Source organism: Nomascus leucogenys, chromosome 12 (genome assembly GCF_006542625.1).
Source record: "Nomascus leucogenys isolate Asia chromosome 12, Asia_NLE_v1, whole genome shotgun sequence".
NCBI lineage: Eukaryota > Metazoa > Chordata > Mammalia > Primates > Hylobatidae > Nomascus > Nomascus leucogenys.
Window position 1 is genome coordinate 62,049,234 of NC_044392.1, and position 21,126 is coordinate 62,070,359.

At 44.4% G+C, this 21,126-nt stretch overlaps 2 protein-coding genes across 4 annotated transcripts in view; one reads left to right on the forward strand and one right to left on the reverse strand.

Moving 5' to 3' along the window:
• The window catches only part of HIPK1 (homeodomain interacting protein kinase 1), a 44,884-nt gene extending 39,513 nt beyond the window's left edge, over positions 1-5,371 (reverse strand). For all 3 annotated transcript variants that reach the window (XM_003268009.4, XM_030824800.1, XM_030824799.1), the window contains exon 1: positions 5,088-5,371. The gene's annotated coding sequence lies outside the window, so the exon portion shown is untranslated. The remainder of the gene's footprint in view (positions 1-5,087) is intronic.
• A 380-nt stretch (positions 5,372-5,751) lies between these two features.
• AP4B1 (adaptor related protein complex 4 subunit beta 1) overlaps positions 5,752-21,126 on the forward strand; it is a 34,969-nt gene continuing 19,594 nt past the window's right edge. The window contains exon 1 of the mRNA XM_030824805.1: positions 5,752-5,818. The gene's annotated coding sequence lies outside the window, so the exon portion shown is untranslated. The remainder of the gene's footprint in view (positions 5,819-21,126) is intronic.

Consider the following 21,126-nt stretch of genomic DNA (forward strand, 5'->3'; position numbering starts at 1 on the left):
AAAAAAAGCTATTTCTTTTTTTTTTTTTTTTGAGACAGGTTCTCGCCACTGTCATTGAGGCTGAAATGCAGTGGTGTGATCACAGCTCACTGTAACCTCGAACTCCTGGGCTCAAGCAACCCTCTGCTTCAGCCATCCAAGTAGCTAGGACTACAGGCACACACCAGGATGCTTGGCTAATTTCTACAGGCACATGCCACATTTGGCTAATTTTTTTTTTTTTTTTTTTTTCAGGGATGAGGTCTTACTATGTTACCCAGGCTGGTGTCAAACTCTTGCTCTAAAGCAATCCTCCTGCCTTGACCTCCCACGATATTGAGATTACAGGCATGAGCCACCGTATCTGGCATAAAAAGCTATTTTTGACTTCCTGAAAATGCTGCGCCTCTTGACCCCGGCAATAAATGAAGTCTTTGCATTTCAAATCTGACTTTCCAAGGACTTAACCATCTCAATATAATGACAAATTTGCCCAGTGTATTAATACCAAATTAGCAATGATGGGCAAAAGATCATTGGTACTTGTACTTATTGCTAAAAGATAACTGCTAGAATCCAAGGCTTTCAAAAACAGATAAACAACTTTCCCACTCCCTGGCATGGTCACATCCATTTAACATCATTTACTGGGTGCTCCACACTATAAGCACTATAGGTACATAATCTTATTAAAAGGATCCAAATATTATAACCCTGAATGGAACAGTTGGATATGACAACCAAGGTAATCATTTTCCATTGATTTGTACTTACCCCTCAGTAACCTTTTTCCTGACACACCAGTAATAAATTCCTGTTGCTTTTGCTCAATGTCATCTTTGCCTCTTTCATACAATTTAACAGTTGGTTAGCCAAATGACCTAAAAACTGTACTATATATTGATTTCTTGCTCTAGCACTTATCCTCAGATGACATGAACACAGGTGTACATATTGTCTATCACATACTCTGATACGTATTTTTTACAAATGATAAGAGTACATCTTCTGTAAAAACAAAGTGAGACAAGTTTGGGAAGAAAATTCTTTCCAACACCTAAATCTCTCTCTACTCTCCTAAGTTTTCTCCACCCCTACTGCACAATTCCATATTAACAGCTTAACTGGTTTCCTCCAAATTGTACTCTCAACTTCCCCCCTTTATTTGAGACTCTGTCACCCAGACCAGAGTGCAGTACACGATCATGGTTCGTTCACTGCAGCCTTGACCTCCGGGGCTCAATCCACCCTCCTACCTCAGCCTCCCGAGTAACTGGGACTACCAGCAACGCCACCACGCCCAGCTAATTTTTTTGTATTTTTTGTAGAGACAGGGTTTCACCATGTTGCTCAGGCTGGTCTCAAACTTCTAGACTCAAGTGATCCATCTACCTCTGCCTCCAAAAGTGCTGGGATTACAGGTGTGAGCCACGATGCTAGCCTCAAGCCCCTTTTCTAAGCTCCCCTCTCCCAATTCATTATTCACCTCTCAACTGAAGCTTTTAAAAATGCACATCTGAAAAAAAAAAATGTGTACCTGTCCCCCACTTAAAACCTTAGGACAAAGACCAAAATTCCTAATTTGGATTACCAGGCCTTGCAAGATCTGGACCATGATCACTTGCATAGCCTTGTTTCATCTGCGCTTTTCCCCAGGCACTTTCTCTTCCAATACTACCAAGTCTCTCTGAGTTCCCACAACAGACCTTGCCTTCTCTGGCCCTAGTTCCTTCAACATGTTTCCTCTCTGAACTTCATTTTCCCCCTTAGCCTTCTCTTTTCCTAACTTTTACTTACCCTTCTAGTCTCTGCTTAAAGCTCACTTCTTCAGTGTGGCAGAGGCTGTTGCTTTGTATCAAAATCAATAGTTCACTTAGATTTATTTGGAATGACTATCGCAACAGAACAAAAGAAAAGTAAGGGCTTTGTGTTTAGTAAAAAGGTACTACATTTCAGTACCTGCACATGACGGTCTATAGGTCTATAAAGCTTAGAATTAAGAAAACTATACGTTGAGGAGTTTCCAGGATAAGAAAAAGTTAAAATTAACAAAGCAGAGATCAATATGAAACATAAACAATATGCCAGCAAAGGCTGAAGGAAAATGGGACTTAAGTAAGGCAATGGCAGTTTGGAGAATGGAAGATGGAGGAGGCTCTTTCAGAAGAATGAGATGACTTTTGCTATGCTAGTATGCCAAAGGATGTGGAAAAATAAAAAACTGTGTAGAGTAAGGAGATATATTAATTGGAGCAGAAGACACTAGCAAAAAAGTACTGGAACTCTTACCCATAAAAGAGACCTTAAAAGATTCTAAAACCCCCTAATTCCGAGATGAGAAAAAGGCGATCCAGGCCAGGCATGGTGGCTCACGCGTGTAATCTCTGCACTTTGGGAGGCCGAGGCAGGTGGATCACTTGAGGTCAGGAGTCTGAGACTAGCCTGGCCAACATGGCAAAACCCTATCTCTACTAAAAATACAAATATTAGCCAGGCATGGTGGTGCGTGCCTGTAGTGCCTGTAGTCCTAGCTACTTAGGAGGCAGAGGTATGAGAATCACTTGAACCCACCAGTGCACTCTGGCCTGAACCCACCATGGCACTCCGGCCTGGGCGACAGGGCGAGACCCTGTCTCAAATCAAAAAAAAAAAAAAAAAAAAAAAGATCCAAAAAGGCCAAACAAGTTTTACCCAGAGCTAATGAGTAGCAATGCTGGCAAAGGTCTTCTCATTCTTTTTCCTTAAGCACTCTGGGAAAGCACTGTACCAGGTACCCTTAAAGAATCTAAAAGAAATGTAAGTTTCCTTACCTTCAAAGAACTTAAAATGTTGCTGAAATTATAATAACACATGAAAAAGAAAGAAAAATATGAAAACAAGATGTAAATTTTTCAAGTGCCAAATTATGCACTACAGGAATATATTAGGCATTTAGGACCTGGGTTCCAACAACTAATGGGAAGATCAGGAACAAAAACAAAAGGAACCAAAAGACAAACCAGTGATTGTTGAAATGGTACTTAAAGGAAAATAATCTTGATGACTTGCGTTCAGAATGGCACAAAGGGAGAGGAAGGGAAGATAACGGCAGGAATAACAGTAAATTTTTTTTAAAAAAGACCTAAAAAAATACAGACTGCTGTTATACACTCATGCAGGTGGCAGATCGAGCAGCTCATGTCTGCAAAATTACTTCAAATTACAAGACCAGTTACAATATATAACTAACAAGCTGCACAAGTTCCAAGTGTAAGAACTTTACAAGGCCGGTATGACTCACTGATTTGTACCAACAAATCATTGATGGAGCTGTGCTTATAAAAACAAAAGCACAGAATGAAAGAAGTCTATTTTCCAAAGAATTGTGAACTTTTGAGATTATCTCTTCTTTTTTTTCTTTTAGAAGGAAGTTCTGGTTTGGTTTGAAGTCTCAAGTTACCAACGAACTTGCTCAAAAAACCACAAAACTACAGTGTCGAGAGACAGGATAAACTATTCATGAAGGTATCACCAGCAAAAGTTCTACTTGCCAACCAGAGCCAGTATATTTATAAGATCTCTTTCACCATTTTATTCTAAGATGCTTTACTGGCTTGGCTGCCTCCAGTTCCAACCGCAAGTACTTTACTAAAATATCCTTCAAGCCAGGAACAGTATCTTAAAGTCAACGACACCCTTCATCATAACAGTATTATAACACAGAACCCTGAGATAATTACATGTAAAGATCCAAAATCACCAGCTGAATAATGAAAATTAGGTCAAATGATTTGCCGGATTTTAAAATGTTTTATAGAAAGTTTTAGGCTTCTATATGAAAAAACCTAGTAATGGTTTGCATTCTCTATAATCTTACAAAAAAAAAAAAAAACAAACCCTACAGACCAGAGATCAAAAATAGCTTTACACAAACAAAAGGAAAATTGTAGGTTTGCTGAGGGCATCAGCCACTTAATTTAACCCCATTTCATCAGGAGCAGGAAGCCACACTGCTGTTTTCACCAGTTACTAAGAAACAAGATAAAGGACAGATTGGGACAGAGAGTCTATAGCTGAAAGTATTATGTTGATGCAATTACTGAGAATTCCCAAAGTGTCACTAATAGACAAGAAAGAGCATCTAGGACTGCCTCTAAATGAGTCTACCTACAACAGAATCAGTGATTAAGTAAAGAAAAGACTTACTGGAGCTTGGGGGTTTTTCCCCCTCTTCCCTGTCCCCATCCTCCCATCCTGAACCCCCCTCCCCAAGTAGGAAAGAAAGCTCGCCCAGCATAAACACAGGCCATTGCTCACAGCTCGTCACCACAACAAACTGGAGGTTAGACCAACGCTCCTGCAGACGGAACTCCACGTCTTGGTTGCTAGGCACAAAAAGGGGACTCTTCCCCACAGACCTGTGAACAGTGTGGGCCTTACCAGAATTTTGGTTGTTTCTCCACCTTCCCCCCTCCCCGCACCTTTTGTTTTAACGAAAGCTTTGAAAGTGGTGGCAGCAAAAGTTTCCCTTTGGGCCAGACCTCCAGATCTGCCTTGTACAGATATACATTAGGTGGGCTGGTCTCACGTAGTCTCCACCGTCATTAAAAATTACAAGCCTAACGACTACAGAACATCAGCGGAGACGACAGAAACGCTTCCACACCCACCCCACTGTCGTCCTCTCCAGGCACGGCTTCCTGGTCCCAAACAGCACAAATAACCCAAAACCATGGTGATAAGCGGAGCTGTGAAGTACACACGCACAAGCCACACACTGGGAACCTGCCACGACAGCCGGGGAAAAAACCGGCCGAGTGAGGAGACGCAAGGCGGTCCCCTGTCACTTAAGGACAACACGCCCAGGCGAGAAGTGGCCGGAGGCAGGGGGAGTTGCCCCGAAAACCAGCCCGGAGCCTCCCCACCTTGCTGGGAACTCAATCCCCTCAGCGGCCGTGAGCGGCCAGGCCGCAGGACGCGGCGCCCGGTCCCGGGCAGGGGCCCTCTGAGGAAGGCGCCCCCCGCAGGCTGGGCGCTCCAGGAGAGTCGGCGGCCGGCCCGGCCCCGCCTCGGGGAGCTGAGGGGAAGTCGCTCCCCGCCGAGGCCCCCTCCTGTCCGTGCCTACTCACCGCCGGTGTGTCTGGTTCTCAGCCGCGAGCTGGGGCTGCCGTGAGGAGGCGGCGGAGGAGACGAGATCTGGGGCCCCGCAGCCGGGTCATCATACCCCCCGCGCGAGCCGGCCCGGGCCCCGGCCCCCGCCCCCCGGAGCCGTCCCCGCGCCCGTCCCGCAGGGGGAGCCTCCTCAGCCTCCCGCCCGCTCCACCACCCAGCCCCTTCCCGCCGCCGCCGCCGCCGCCTCAGCCCCGCGCGCTCCCGCCTCGGCCTCCTGCTGCCGTCCGGGGCTACCGCCGGGCCCCTTGGTCCGCAGCCGCCGTTGTCGCCAGACCCGACGAGTGGAATGCCGAGCGGCCGCCCCTCAACCCGGCCGGCCCCGCCTCGCCGGAACTATTCACCCGCCCCGCGCCATGACACCTACTGAGGCGGAAGTGCGGCTGAATGAACTCTCTAGGACGACCGCATAGTACTGATCGCAGTGGGAGTGGGTGGGCCTCGAGTGGGTGGGCCTCCGTAGGGAGCCAGCGTGGATCGAGTGCGGGGGCTGGACTTCCCGCCCCCTCCGCACTGTAGACTCCGCGGTGATTTAAAGGTGCCTGGCGGTGGTACGGGATCCAACTGTAAAATGTCATCCCAGCTAGTGTGACATCACCACTGTCTAGTATGACACCCCCAGAGCTTGGACAGTGTACTGGAAGACAGTGCCTAGCAGAGGAGCTCCACTGCCGGTGAGGGATTACCTCAGGTTAGGCTTTAATGTTTCGTTGCCCTCTCGAGACGTTCTAGCAATGTGACATCTGTGTACCATATCTGGAAGTCTCCCTGTATGTCAAGAGCCCCTTAGGGGAGTCTCCCATTGCCGCCGTGGGAACCTGTGTTTACATCACGAGGAGAGAGAATAGCTGTACTCTGAACTCAAACGCTCAAAACATGCAGTGAGCGAATGCTAGCATAATTTTCTTGCCTCTACTAGAAGGAAGTAAGGCTGGGTATTTAGGAAACAGAACGCGTTGGGCACAACATTCTGAGAAAATGGACACAGAAAATTAGGTTATCCTAATAGAAAAGCAGTTGCGATCTCCCAAAGTCAAGAGATTCTGTAGGACTTCCGATATATCTCCTGCTGTGTAAAATATTCAGATTCCTGAAGTGGGGGACATTTTTAGGGCAACTGTAATCTCTTCATTTTTTCCACCCCACAAGTGCTGGAGGCAGCAGTGATCTGAGCTCTAGAAAGTGACTGTCCGTCACCATCGGTATTTGCATATACTCTGTGAGGAGAAGGACAGATGGGGCTAAGACAAAATTCTACTATCAAGTTTTGTTTCTCAAATCTCACTCATTAACGTCTTTGATTTCCTTGGATCCCCATAACACACACAGAAAACTATAATTTTTGTAAAATGCGCTGAAGTACCTTTTAAGGGAAGTCATTTGGCTTTCTCTCTGGCTTAAGAACACGGGGAGCAGTTCCATTTTATCTGGAACAGGGAAGTTTATTTCCCTAGATAACTAGGGTTACCAAAAATGTTTGACCCCACAAGCAAGTTTTGTTTGCATATTTTCACAGAAACTTCCTTCTACTACTTAAAGAACTTAAAGTCCTCACATTGGGCTGACCTGGGAAACATGAAGACAAAAAGAATGGGTAAACATGCCTGCTTGATGAGCCAGAAAAAAAGGCAGAAACCTGTGGTCTGGGTAGAACAGATCCTGCTCAGAATGTAAGCTTCAAACACACTGTTTATCATGCCTTGGTTCAGCCTAACTCTCTGACATGTTCCTAAACTCCTGCTCTCTCAAGTTATGTCCCCTTCCTCTTTTCAAATATCTCTCAGAATTCACCCTTTCGGGAACCTTTGCTGATTGACTTCTATTTTATTTGAATTCTGCATCATCATCTGATTACTTAAATTAACCTGTACCTTCTTTATTTATACTTGTTAACCTCTATTTTCATTGCTCTTAGGTCCTCAGTCTTTCTCACTATATGGAGAGCTTCTTAAAGTCTGTATTTTCACCTCTTTAGTATCATTCACTCATTCATCCAGCAAACTGCTTGTGTGCCTGCTCTGTGCTATACACTCTTCTAGACACTGGGTCAGGTATGAATGAGATAGGTGAATAAGGCATGGTCTTTTCCCTCAGGGACCTTACAGTCTGATGAGGAAAAAACGTGTGCAGACATATATAAGTGAGAGAGTCAGAGAAGAACATCAGAAGTGATATTTGAGCATAGTAAGGTCAAAGAAGTTTCAAAGTTTAGTCATTTGTCCATTCAGTAACTATTTATAGAGCATCTTCTGTGTGCTAGGCACTATATAAGAAATTAAGGGGCTAGATGTGGTGGCTCATGCCTGTAATCCCAGCACTTTGGGAGGCCGAGGCGGGTGAATCACCTGAGATCAGGAGTTTGAGACCAGCCTGGCCAACATGGTGAAACCCCGTCTCTACTAAAAGTACAAACATTAGCCAAGGTAGTGGCGCATGCCTGTAATCCCAGCTACCCCGGAGGCTAAGGCAGAAGAATCGCTGGAACCCAGGAGAAGGAGGCTGCCTTGAGCCGAGATTGCACCATTGCACTCCAGCCTGGGTGACGGAGTGAGACTCTGTCTCAAAAAAAAAGAAAGAAAGAAAGAAAAAAGAAATTAAGGCTACACAGAAGAAAAGGCATGGTCTGTGCCCTGAAGGAGCTTACAGTTAAGCAGATAAGTTGCATGATATGGAAGTAGTAAGGTAAATTGAGTCAGATTTTGAAAGGCAACGTAGAGCTGTTAGAAGTTTATTCGCACAGGTAGCCAGGCACAGTGGCTCATGCTTGTAATCCCAGCACTTTGGGAAGCCAAGGTGGCAGATCACTGGAGGTCAGGAGTTCGAGACCAGCCTGGCCAACACAGTGAAACCCCATCTCTACTACAAATACAAAAATTAGCCAGATGTGGTGGCATATGCTTGTAATCCCAGCTACTTGGGAGGCTGAAGCAGGAGAATCGCTTAAATCCGGGAGGCAGAGGTTGCAGTGAGCCGAGATCGTGCCACTACAGTCTAGCTTGGGCAAACAGAGCGAGACTCTGTCTCAAAAAAGAAGTTTATTCAGACAGGTAATGTGAGAGAAAACTAGTGATGATGAAGGAAGAGGGCTGGCTGGAGTGGGTAAAGACTGGAGAAAGGGATCCTAATCAGAAAACTATGATGAGGGTTTGATTACACAGGAAAGAAGGCGAGAAAGGGGCAGATATGTGAAATATATCCTCCTAAACAAAGTCAGAGCAGCTGGAGAGGGAGATGGAGCAGTTAGCAATTGGAAGCATTCAAGTCTCGTTCAGGGTATGACATCCTTCTAGGGCCTAGAGCCTAGATTCAGTGTTGCAGCCAAGAAGTCATTTGCCCAAGAGCGGCAGTGCTTAAGGCCAAACAGGAGAAGCTGACGAGAAGGCTGTGTCTTGAGAGAAGCTGAACCAAAAAGCTAGGCAAACTATTCAAACAAATAGTGAATCCTAGGGGCTAGGAAAAAAAGAGAATTTAAATAGAAGTCAACAGGTTGTGAAACTGGGAAAACCAGATTAGAGTGAAGGTCTGCAGTAAAGGATAAAAAGCAGAAAAGTCCCTTGAGCCAACAGGAGGAGAACCTCAATGAATTTTTTTAAATCCAGACCTGAGAATACTTTTTATTTGGAAATAATGTTAAACATACAGATATGTTGCAAGAGTGACAAAAATAGGACCCAGATTATTAACATCTTGCCCCTTTTGCTTTATCATTTGCAATTATAGATAGATAGAGTTATATTACACACATACATGCTTTTTTTTTTTTTTTTTTTTTTGACAAGAGTCTCACTCTGTCACCTAGGCTGGAGTGCAGTGGCATGATCTCGTCTCACTGCAACCTCCGCCTCCTGGGTTTAAGCGATTCTCCTGTCTCAGCCTCCCGAGTAGCTGGGATTACAGGTGCCCGCTGCCACACCAAGCTAATTTTTTTGTATTTTAGTAGAGACGGGGTTTCACCGTGTTGCCCAGGCTGGTCTCGAACTCCTGAACTCAGGCAACCCACCTGCCTCAGCCTCCCAAAGTGTTAAGATTGTAGGTGTGAGCCACCGTGCCCAGCCCACATACATATTTTTTTTTTTTCCGAGCAGTTGAAAGTAAATCGCATGCATCATGCTCCTTTACCACATAATACTTGAATATCCTAATAAGTACATTCTCTTATGTAAACAAAATACATACAATTAACAACTCCAGGAAATTTAATATTGCTGTAATACTTTACCATCCATGTTCCAAATGTTGTCAGTTGATCCAATATCATCTTTCTTAGCATTTTTTCATTTTCCAGCACAAGATCCAGTTTAGGATCATATATTACATTTAATTGTCATGTCTCTTTAGTGTTCTTTAATCTGGCACAGTTCCTCAGCTTTTCTTTGTCTTTAATATTTTTGAAGAATACAGGCCTTTTTCTGGTAAAGGGGTAATAAAATGTTCTTCATGGCTGGGCGCGGTGGCTCACGCCTGTAATCCCAGCACTTTGGGAGGCCGAGGTGGGTAGATTGCAAGGTCAGGAGTTCAAGACCAGCCTGGCCAAGATGGTGGAACCCCATCTCTACTAAAAATACAAAAATTAGCCAGGCGTGGTGGCGGGCGCCTGTAATCCCAGCTACTTGGGAGGCTGAGGCAAAGAATTGCTTGAACCCAGGAGGCAGAGGTTTCAGTGAGCCAAGATCAAGCCACTGCATTCCAGCCTGGGCGACAGAGCGAGACTCTGTCCCCCCGACCAAAAAAAAAGATCTGAGCACTAGGCCCACAATGATTTATTATTGAATGCTTGGATATGAATATCAGCCCTTCAGTCTCCCTACTCATCCCTTTCCTCAGAGTTGCAAGACTTAGGTATCACCAAGATTTTTCTCTTAAGACTCCTTTTAAGTATCCTTAGCAGAGAAAGCTTGCATAGGGAAATTTGGCAGACACTGTTCATTGCCTATTCAAATGAATAGTTAGGTTTAGCTAACTTCTGTAGTAAACAATCCCCATACCTCAGGGGCTTATGGAAAGGTCACTGCTAGCTGGTCCATGATGGCATGTGCCTATAGGCCCAGCTTCTCAGGGGGCTGAGGCAGGAGGATTGCTTGAGCCCAGGAGTTCAAATCAAGCCTGGGCAACATATTGAGACCCCCATCTCTAAGGTAGATAGATTAGATACATAGATGGATGGATGGATGGATAGATAGATAGATGATAGATAGATAGATAGATAGATAGATAGATAGATAGATAGATAGATAGATAGATAGATAGATGGATGTTATTACTGATCTTGGTGAGAGCCACTACTCCCATCTCTGAGATAGATAGATAGATAGATAGATAGATAGATAGATAGATAGATAGATAAGTATTTGATCTTCGAGAGAGTGGGCAGAAGCTGTGTGGTTCCTATATAGGATTACTCATAGTATGAGTGGTGACTGACAATCTGGGAAGAATGGCTTGGTCCAACTGAATGATAGAATCTATTCTGGTCAATACCCATATTCAGCTCTCAATATCCAAGGAATCTGCTTGGGTCCACATCAGCTACATCTGAGAAGTCATGAAATGAATCATTTTGACTACATTCTCTATCACTTCTCTTCTCACAGGAATAAACCAGGAAAAGTTGTTCTGGCCCCTCATCTGGTTTCATGAAGGACAATATCTAGCATGACAATGACAGGGGTTAGAATAATGGACATTTTGGGGACTGGGTCATAGCAGAAATGATGGAATAATGGAACAGGAGTTTGGATGAAGGGGCGTATTATGGGATTAAAGAAGATTTGAATACAAGCTTTCCTAATAAATGAAAGGGGAGGTGAAACTAGAGCATGCTGATGGCTGCACAGCATTGTGAATGCACTGAATGCACTAAATACACTAACTGTCCACTTTAAAATGTTTAGTAATATGTCGATTTTATCTAAATTAAAAAAAGGCAACATAGTGAGTCCTCGTCTCTACAACAATTTTATTCAGATGTCTTGGAGGATAGAACTTGCTTTTTTTAATTAGCCAGGTATGGTGGCACACACCTGTAGTCCCAGCTATTCAGGAGGGTAAGGTGGGAGGATTGCTTGAGCACGAGAAGTTGAGGCTGCAGTGAGCTATGATCTTGTCACTACACTCCAGCCTGGGCAACGAAGCAAGACCCCGTCTCAAAAAAAAAAAAAAAATGGGGTGGCAGGGAGGGAAGTTTTCAGGATTTAGAGACAAGGTGCAATTACCCTTAATTTTCCAGGGTCAACCCAGAGACTATTGTGGGGAAAGAACAAATGCCTTGACTCCTTATATAACCCATGTTTATGACTCCTCAGACCCTCCTTCCTCCATAATCATTTCTAATGTCACCCTTTTCTACACATAATGATCTTATTCTTTCTCACTTTTCTCATATACCAACTGTTTATTTAGCAAAAGCAAGGAATAGTGCCTTTTCTCCCTTTCCTTGGGTCATCATTTCTCATTATTATGCTTCCTCTGTTATGTAGTTTCTAACCTTTTCTTTTTTTAAAAAATCATCCTCCCCACTCTACGATTCTCACCTTTTCTTTGGCCAACTGTTACACAGAATTTAGCATCTGCATTCCATATGTCTTTCCATATCATCAATTTCAAGCAACGTCTAGAACCAAAATAAATGGTTTGGGAAGGCACACAGAGACCCACATGAAAAGGGCAATGGAGCAGAACAGGAACTTGAAATTTGATAATTGAATATTATTTGTGCTAAGTCATTTTGCACTTCCCACAAACTCAGAAATCAAAAAGCCCCAATGAAATGTCCCCTGCCCAGCACAATTCCTTACACATGGTTGGTGCTATAACTGTTTTGATGAGTAAATTACTGAGCGCTTATTCACAGTGCTCAAAGCATCAGGATCAGTTAACTATAGAATAGGGATTAAGAAACTTCAAATGGACTGGGTACAATGGCTCCTACTTGTAATCCCAGCATTTTCGGAGGCTGAGGCAGGAGGATCGCTTGAGTCCAGGAGTTGAAGGACCAGTGTGGGCAACATAGTGAGACCTCATCTTTACAAGAAAAATTAAAAATTAGCCAGGTGTGGTGGTGTGCACCTGTGGTCCCAGCTACTTGAGAGGGAGGCTGAGGTTGGAGGACTGCTTCAGCATAAGAGACTGAGACTTGTGCCACTGTACTCCAGCCTGAGTGACAGAGCCAGATCCTGTCTCAAAATAAACAAACAAAAAAAAAGAGAGAGAAGAAGGGAGGGAGGAAGGAAGTCAGGGAGGGAGGGAGACTTCATATTGGTCACGCCTGTAATTCCAGAACTTCAGGATTGGGAGGCCAAGGCAGGAGGATTGCTTGAGGACAGGAGTTCAAGACCAGCCTGAGCAACATAACAAGACCTCATCTCTATTGAAAAAAGAAGAAACCTCAAAATAACAATTATCATCATTGACTGTGAATTTAATTTTTTTTATTATTACTTTTGTAAACTCACTTTGATGAAACCTGTAAGCAGTCAACAAGTGGTTCTTTTCACTCAGGGTAGGATAGGGGAATATGATCTATGAAAACCCTAGAGGGTAAATTCGCTGATGTGAAATAGGCTTTTACCTGACCAACCTCACTGCTCCTAGGATGTCCAGTATAGAAAAATAGGAGCTTCAGAGCCTGACATCCGTAGGAATCCTGACTCTGGTAGGTATTAGGGTATGATGGTGGACATCTTAATGAGCCTCACTTTCCTCATCCTGAAAATGAAGATGATAATACCTTTTCCTTACCTTCCTCATTCCATCCATCAGAAAATGTCTTCAGTGTTATTTCCAAAAGATACCCTGGCCGGGCGCGGTGGCTCAAGCATGTAATCCCAGCACTTTGGGAGGCCGAGGCGGGCAGGTCACCAGAGGTCAGGAGTTCGAGACCAGCCTGACCAACATGGTGAAAACCCGTCTCTACTAAAAATACAAAAATTAGCCGGGTGTGGTGGCAGACGCCTATAGTCCCAGCTACTTGGAAGGCTAAGGCAAGAGAATTGCTTGAACCCAGGAGGCAGAGGTTGCAGTGAGCCGAGATTGTGCCACTGCACCCCAGCCTGGGCAACACCAGCGAGACTCCATCTCAAAAAAAAAAAAAATCCTGAATTTACTAATATTCATCTCCACTGATACCATCTGTGAAATTAGAAAGTCCATGAGAAGTGAAATATACAATAACAAATATAGATACTTGATACATCTATGTTGTGTGGGAAATATTTAAAAATTAAAAAATATGGCCAGGCGCAGTTGCTCATGCCTGTAATCCTGGCACTTTGGGAGGCCAAGGTGGGCGGATCACCTGAGGTCTTTTTTTTGTTTTTTTGAGACTGAGTCTCACTCTGTTGCCCAGGCTGGAGTGCAGTGGCACGATCTCGGCTCACTGCAACCTCCACCCGCCGGGTTCAAGTGATTCTCCTGCCTCAGCCTTCCGAGTAGCTGGGACTACAGGCATGCCCATCACACCCGGCTAATTTTTGTATTTTTAGTAGAGACGGGGTTTCACCATCTTGGCCAAGCTGGTCTTGAGCTCCTGACCTCATGATCCACTTGCCTCAGCCTCCCAAAGTGCTGGGGTTACAGGCATGAGCCACCATGCCTGGCCCTATAATAATCTTAATAATTTAAAAATAAAAAGTAAGGGCCGGGCGCGATTGCTCACGCCTGTAATCCCAGCACTTTGGGAGGCCGAGGCAGGCAGATCACCTGAGGTCGGGAGTTCAAGACCAGCCTGACCAACATGGAGAAACCCCGTCTCTACTAAAAATACAAAATTAGCCGGGCATGGTGGCACATGCCTGTAATCCCAGCTGCTCGGGAGGCTGAGGCAGGAGAATCGCTTGACCCAGGAGACGGAGGTTGCGGTGAGCTGAGATCGTGCCATTGCTCTCCAGCCTGGGCAATAAGGGTGAAACTCCATCTCAAAAAATAATAATAATAAATAAAAATTAAAATTAAAAGTAAGCATTGGGTGCGGTGGTTCACACCTGTAATCCCAGCACTTTGGGAGGCTGAGGCAGGCGGATCACTTAAGTTCAGGAGTTTGAGACCACCCTGGCCAACATGGTGAAACCCCATGTCTACTAAAAATACAAAAATTTGCTGAGCATGGTGGTTCGTGCCTGTAGTCCCAGCTGCTCGGGAGGCTGAGGCAGGAGAATCACTTGAACCTGAGAGGTGGATGTTGCAGTAAGCTGAGGTCATGCCACTGCACTCCAGCCTGGGTGACAGAGTGAGACTCCGTCTCAAAAAATAAATAAATAAATATAAATAAATAAAAAGTAAGTACTCTCTGATTAATGAAGTTTTTTTATTGAAGATTCTTAGTGTCTCAGGAAATGTAACCTCTAACCCTAAGACTTGTGTTGACTCCGAAGCAAGTAAAACATGCTATTTCTTTTAAGAAGATAGTTACAAAACATGCCTATTATAGGAAATAATGTTAAATTCATAAAATATTCCAATTATTTACTTATAAACTGGCTTACTCATTTCTTCCTGTTTTCTCATTCCCCACAAATATGTGTATTTATATATTATTTGTGTGTATACATATGGTTACAGATACACTTTTTCTTTGTGAAAGCTTTGGTGGAGGAAAAGATATTCTTTTTCACTGTAGCTGCTTGTAATAAAAAGGTACTCTAAAAGATTCCTATCTAGACACAGTCTAAATCCAGCCAGGTGTGGTGACTCATGCCTGTAATCCCAGGACTTTGGGAGGCCCAGGCAGGAGGATCATAAGGCCAGGAGTTCAAGACCAGTCTGGGCAACATAGTGAGACCACATCTCTACTTTAAAAAAAAAAAAAAATCAGATAGAATGTAAGTCACCTTTCCGCAGCTCAGCTCACCAATATCTCTTATTGTTGTAAGAGCTTCCTAACTGGTATCTTGTTTTCATTTTTGCCCCATTCTCTGTTGTTTTCAAAAATATATAACAGATCATATCACTCCCCTAATTTAAAGCACTCCAATAGCTTATAAGTACACTTACAATCAAATTTAAACTTCTTACTTTAAACTATTAAGTCACTTCTGATCCAACACCTGCCTCCCTCTCTGACCTCATCTCCTCTTCTTCTCCTTCTGACACACTCTTCTTTGTTTATACATATATATTTCTTTTTTTTTTCTTTTTATTTTCGGAGACAGAGTCTCTCTCTGTCACCCAGGCTGGCGTGCAGTGGCACAAGCTCGGCTCACTGCAACCTCCACCTCCTAGGTTCAATTCTCCTGCCTCAGCCTCCCGAGTAGCTGGGATTACAGACACGCACCACCACGCCCAACTAATTTCTTGTACTTTTAGTAGAGACAGGGTCTCATCATGTTGACCAGGCTGGTCTCGACCTCCTGACCTCAGGTGATCTGCCCACCTTGGCTTCCAAAGTGCTGGGATTACAAGCATGAGCCACCGTGCCCGGCCCGTGTGTGTGTGTGTGTGTGTGTGTGTGTGTGTGTGTGTGTGTGTAATATATATATATTTCAACTTTTATTTTAGATTCAGGAGGTACACATAACAGGTTTGTTTCACAGGTATATTGCATAATATTGAGGTTTGGGGTATGATTGATCCCATCACCCAGGTAGTAAGCATAGTACCTAATAGTTTTTCAACCCTTGTCCCCTGCCCAGTTGTCCCCAGTGGCTGTTATTACTATCTTTCTGTCTGTGACCACCCAATGTCTAGCTTCCACTTATAAATGAAAGCATGCAGTATTTGGTTTTCTGTTGCCGTGTTAATTTGCTTAGGATAATGGCCTCCAGCTGCATCATTGTTGCTGTAAAGGACATGATTTCTTTCTTTGTATGGCTGCATAGTATTCCCTGGCGTATATGTACCACATATTCTTTATCCAATCTGCTGGGTTATCTTATTTTTTTATTTTACACATCACAAGTTACCATTAACCAATCCACTGTTGATGGGTACCTAGGTTGCTTCCATGTCTTTGCTATTATGAATAGTGCTGGGATGGACAGATGAGTGCATATCATATGTTTTTAGTAGGATGATTTATTTTCCTTTGAATATATGCCCAGAATGGGATTGCTGGGTCAAATAGTAGTTCTCTTTTCTTTCAGAAATCTCCAAACTGTTTTCCACAGTGGATGAACTAATTTACATTCCCTCCAACAGTGTATAAGCATTCCCTTTTCTCTGCAGCCTCACCAGCGTCTGTTGTTTTTTGACTTTTTTTTTTTTTTTGAGACGGAGTCTTGCTCTGTTGTCCAGGCTGGAGTGCAGTGGCACAATCTCAGCTCACTGCAACCTCTGCCTCCCGGATTCAAGCAATTCTCCTGCCTCACCCTCTGAGTAGCTGGGACTACAGGCGCCCGCCACCGCGCCTGGCTATTTTTTGTATTTTTAGTAGAGACGGGGTTTCACTATTTTGGCCAGGCTGGTCTCAAACTCCTAACCTCGTGATCCTTCTGCCTTGGGCTCCTGAAGTGCTGGGATCACAGGTGTGAGCCACCGCACCTGACCATTTTGACTTCTTAATAATAGCCATTCTGACTGGTGTGAGATGGTACCACATTGTGGTTTTGATTTGCATTTCTCTATACTCACTTCTTGATGTTCCTTAGGCACAAAGCTCATTCCCATCCTATCCCAGGGGCTGATTCTGCCTGAACCCTCTACCTATTCCCTACTCTCGGCAACATAGTGAGACCTCGTCTCTACAAAAACAATTTTTAAGTTAGACCTCCCCACCAGGTCTTTACCTGGCTGGCTCATCACTCAGGTCTCATTTTGTTGTCAGTCCCACAGATGTACTTGAGCAAATAAGCCAGGAGAAAAAGTTTAAAATTGGGGTTTCAGATGTAGTACAATTTCTGGTAATGACAGGGTGGTGAGGTAGAGGGAGAATAAGGTCTTTGAAGATGAGGTCAAGGAAGCTGAGTGGCCAGGGTGTTGAAATCATCCAGAATGATGACAGGGTTGTGAAGGAGGAGAAGGCTGTGAGTCAGTGACTCAAGTCTTGATAAGTGAGGATGGGAAGGAGGGGATGGTATAGCTAGATAGTATGCACTTCATGGGAGGAGAGATGCTCACAGGAAGAAATGGCAATAATGGTTAGGAGGCAGCAAGGAGAATAAGGAGAACATGAATGTCACCTTCTTACCTTGAGGTGGGGGGAGAGAAAAAAGAGCCTCTATCTGAGAAGCTGGCTGGAAAGCAGTGTGCTCAGAGGAGAGCCCGTCTTCAATTTAGGCAAGGAGGGTGATGGATACTTTCAGAAAAGATGCTGAGGACATAGAGGAATTTGCTGATCACAGAGCAGGAGACTTGAGAGCCTAGTGAAAGAGGGGAGGGAAGGCTGAGGATCCGGCCTTAAAGACGAACTCCTGACAATGACCGGGGTTTAAACAAGGTATAGGGGGATTCATTCTGCCACCCTTAGGGTGAGGCTGGGTGACCAGACCTGTTCTTATGGTCCAGGGAAGTTGCCCCAGGGTGTCGCAGCTTGGTATCTTTGATGCTCAAAGGTGTCTTCCTAAGGCTTCATATGTTGTAAGAGTTTGAGTCATAAAGCTTTGTCATAACCACTGATGTACATGGGAGAGGAGGTGGATCAAGGACACAAAGAGATGAGAAGCAGCTTTGAAAATACCAGAGGCTGAAATCTGTAGTGATACCAGTTGTACGGTTCTTTTCTCCAGTGGCTCTGCCTTCCTTCTGCAGGAGTTGAAAAGGAGAATTCCAGGACTGATCCAAGGTTGTTGGTTTATACAGCTGGTGTGGCAGAAGAATCTGGAACCAGACCAAGCATAGTGTCTGGCCCTTAGTTTACCCACAATGTTTTGAAATGCACAGCCCAGACTGCTCTGCTCTGCACACCTCTTTGGATTCTCTGAGCCTCTGATTAACTACTTGTTCTTCTGAGGTGTTTTGGCTTTGCCTTAGGATTTTACAGTTAAATCTACTCAGCACAGCATCTGAAGCTTATCATGATTTCACCCTACTCTTTTTCCATCTGTACAAATGCATCCTTGGATGCTTCAGGTAACTTCCCTTCCAGGAAGTACCTTCATCAGCCAATCTCTCAGATTTTTCTGGGCCTGAAAGGTAGGATTAGCCAATGGCACTATCCAGGGCATGCAGTGGACATGTCAGTCACTCCTCTGTAAACAGGATTTAAGGTATGTCATGGAGTTTAAGGCCAAACATTTTTTTTTTCTGTGATAGGATCTTGCTCTGTTGCCCATGCCAGAGTGCAGTGGTGCGATCTCAGCTCACTGCAACCGCCTCCCTGGTTCAAGCGATTCTTCTGCCTCAGCCTCCCAAGTAGCTGGGACGACAGGCACATGCCACCACTCCAGGCTAACTTTTGTATTTTTAGTAGAGACGGCGTTTCACTATATTGGCCACGCTGGTCTTGAACTCCTGACCTCAGGTGATCTGCCCACCTTGGGCTCCCAAAGTGCTGGGATTACAGGCATGAGCCACTGCACCCAGCCAAAGGCAAAAACTTTTTCTTTCTTTCTTTTTTTTTAATGTATTGGATACTCTTGTGAAGTGCTTTAGTTGCTTTATTCTATTTCATTCTCCTCCAAACCCTATGAGGTAGGCATTATTATTCCCACTCTACAAAAAGAAACTTTATGCTGGAAAGCTGAGTAGCTTACTAGAGATTATATACACAGCTAGTAAGTCACAGGATCACTATTCCAACCCAAGACATCTAACTTGAAAATCCATCTTTTCCACTATGGCCTACTGTCGTGCACATTGGGAGAATCCTGGGAGATAAGGCCAGAAGGATAGGTTGGGCTTTGTATTATGTGGACCTAAAATGTTCTGAATAGCTTGGGTTCTTGAATGTGTATGAGCAGAGAAAATGTTCTCAGGAAGAGGTAATTGAAGGATTTTCATCCCACCATTGAGAAGGAAATTAGAAAGCAGATGGTATGAGCCTGGAAGATGGGTGGGAATTTGAAGAAATTCAGCTGATCAAAGCTTTCCTTTCCTCCTGAAGACATGTTTTCTCCAAACTTTGTATCCCTGACTCCCTAAACAGCAGGCATCTGCTCTCGCTCTGGTGCTTTGTCTCCACAAAGCCTAATTAGTAGGGTGAGTGAGCTTAACCCAATTTCCTTAGATCCTCAAAAACACACATTTCAATGAGCACATTGAGGATGGAATGGCACAGGGGACAAATTTTTCATCCCACACTCTCCAAAGTTGTTATAAATTAACCAGAGGAGACAGGACTGGTAAGATAGCCATAATACAATAGTGTAAATAATGTAAGACACAGGCGAACCCAAGGCTAGCCAGAAGTTTTGTGTGATTGAAAGATGATTCAATAAGCTATTTATCCAGAAGAAGAACCAAGCCCAGAATCCTGGGAGCTTTCTGTGATCCAGTAGGTCAAGGCTATGCTCAAAGAAGACAAAGTTACCCAGGAATGAGACAGTCAAGATGGAAGGGTAGAGCTAAATGAAGGGTAGGCATTGTGGTCAAGATAAAGACAAGCTTAACCATTCTGAGAATCCCTCGCAGGCAGCTGTAGACTCAGATGTTTATAAGGGAGAGCAGCATCGTTCTGTTCAGGTATAGGTGGGATCCCCTGGGGAAGAGAAAAGGGAAAGCACCATGAGTCTAAGACAAAACAGCTTGTGGTGGTTGGTGGTGGCTGAGGAGCATGAGGGGTGGGAGGCAGCTAACACACTGACAGGTGCTCACTGATGGTAACATCGAAAATATATGCACATGGGCTGGGCTGGGCACGGTGGCTCACGCCTGTGATCCCTGAACTTTGGGAGGCCGAGGTGGGCGGATCACCTGAGGTCAGCAGTTCAAGACCAGCCTGGCCAACATAGTGAAACCCCATCTCTACTAAAAATACAAAAATTAGCCAGGTGTGGTGGTGCACGCCTGTAATCGCAGCTACTTGGGAGGCTGAGGCAACAGAATTGAACCCAGGAGGCAGAGGTTGTGGTGAGCCAAGACAGTGCCATTGCATCCAGCCTGGGCAACAGAGTGAGATTCCTTTTCAAAAAACAAAAAGAAAGAAAAATAAAAGAGAAGAACAAGTGGAGCCACTCATCTGTTTCCTACCACAAAGGGCAATCTGGGTCAAGAGTGAGAGATGGTCTCCCAACACCAGCCAGGCAGATTTTTTTTCTGTAAGGGGACTTAAGCCACTGTCAGTCACCTTGTGGAAAAGTACAAGTTCTCCCACAGATCATCCATTAAATAACTAATGGATCTCTAGGGAACCTCCTTTTTCCCAGCACCTTCAAGCCTAATTAGAAGATCTTCATACATCTATAGGATCATCTTTAGATTCTAAAAATAATTTAAATTGGCTATGTAAAGTATATGCAATGCAGCATTTTTATATGAGGGACTATTGAAAAATCAAACAACTGCTAATCTCTAGTATAAGAAGGCAGACATTTTTCTTTTAGAATAGTATGGAATTTTCCCATTTTGAAAACACAAACATGGCTGGGCACAGGGGCTCATGCCTGCAATCCCAGCACTTTGGGAGGCCAAGGTAGGGGGAATCACTTGAGGCCAGGAGTTCAACACCAAGACCAGCCTGGACAACGTAGTGAAACCTCATCTCCACCAAAAAAAAAAAAAAAAAAAAAAAAATTAGTTGGGCATGGCGGTGCATGCCTATAGTCCCAGGTACTCAAGAGGCTCAGGTGGGAGAATCTCTTGAGCCTGGGAGGTCGAGGCTGCAGTGAGTTATGGCTGTGCCACTGCACTCCAGCCTGAGTGACAGAGCTAAAAATCTGTCTCCAAAAAAAAGCCAAACAAACAAACAAATGCAAACATGCTACCAACAACTAAATTCCTCAAAGTCTTTTGCTTCCCCTCCCCTATCTGAATGCATATAGAACCCACTTCAAGGAACAGGTGTGACACAGCATGTGCCAAGAGTAGATGGGCTCCCTTGTTGCTAGAAGATAACACCAATATGGGGACCCCTGTACTGAGAACTACCTTATCTCTCCCAGCCACCTTCGGACGCACAGAAGTGAGACAGCT